We start from the raw sequence: 1514 nt of genomic DNA on the forward strand, positions 1-1514 counted from the left end.
GTCCATCACCGCCACACCATCACCATCCCTGTGCCTACCCATCACCGCCACACCATCACCGTCGCTGGCCCCAACCCATCACCACCACACCATCACCGTCCCTGGGCCCAACCCATCCCCGCCACACCATCACCGTCCCTGGCCCCAACCCATCACAGCCACACAGTCACCGTCCCCAGGGCCCACCCATCACCACCAAACCATCACCGTTCCCTGGTCCCACCCATCACCGCCACACAGTCACCGTCCCCAGGGCCCACCCATCACAGCCACACCATCACCGTCCCTGGCCCTGTCCATCACAGCCACACCATCACCATCCCTGGCCCCAACCCATCACCGCCACACCATCACCGTCGCTGGCCCCAACCCATCACCACCACACCATCATCGTCCCTGGGCCCAACCCATCCCCGCCACACCATCACCGTCCCTGGCCCCAACCCATCACCGCCACACCATCACCGTCGCTGGCCCCAACCCATCACCACCACACCATCACCGTCCCTGGGCCCACAACATCCCCGCCACACCATCACCGGATCTGGCCCCGTCCATCACCGCCACACCATCACCATCCCTGTGCCTACCCATCACCACCAAACCATCACCGTCCCTGGGCCCACCCATCACCGCCACACCATCACCGTCCCTGGGCCCAGCTATCACCACCATACCATCACCGTCCCCTGGTCCCACCCCTCACCGCCACACAGTCACCGTCCCCAGGGCCCACCTATCACCGCCAAACCATCACCATCACTGGCCCCAACCCATCACCACCACACCATCACCGTCCCTGGCCCCAACCCATCACCGCCACACCATCACCGACCCTGGGCCCACCCATCACCACCACACCATCACCGGATCTGGCCCCAACCCATCACCGCCACACCATCACCATCCCTGGCCCCAACCCATCACCACCACACCATCACCGTCTCTGGCCACAACCCATCACAGCCACACCATCACCATCCCTGGGCCCACCTATCACCGCCACACCATCACCGTCTGCGCAACTGGCCCCACCCATCACCGGCACACCATCACCGCCACACCATAACCGTCCTTAGACCCACCCATCACCACCACACCATCACCGGATCTGGCCCCGTCCATCACCGCCACACCATCACCGTCCCTGTGCCCACCCATCACCGCCACAGCATCACTGTTCATGGCCCCAACCCATCACCACCATACCATCACCGTCCCTGGGCCCAACACATCCCCGCCACACCATCACCGTCCCTGGCCCCAACCCATCACCGCCACAACATCACCGACCCTGGGCCCACCCATCACCACCACACCATCACCGGATCTGGCCCTGTCCATCACCGCCACACCATCACCATCCCTGTGCCTACCCATCACCGCCACACCATCACCGTCGCTGGCCCCAACCCATCACCACCACACCATCACCGTCCCTGGGCCCAACCCATCCCCGCCACACCATCACCGTCCCTGGCCCCAACCCATCACAGCCACACAGTCACCGTCCC

This window comes from Rhincodon typus, unplaced genomic scaffold, assembly GCF_021869965.1.
Source record: "Rhincodon typus isolate 14 unplaced genomic scaffold, sRhiTyp1.1 hic_rhity00003833, whole genome shotgun sequence".
Classification (NCBI taxonomy): domain Eukaryota; kingdom Metazoa; phylum Chordata; class Chondrichthyes; order Orectolobiformes; family Rhincodontidae; genus Rhincodon; species Rhincodon typus.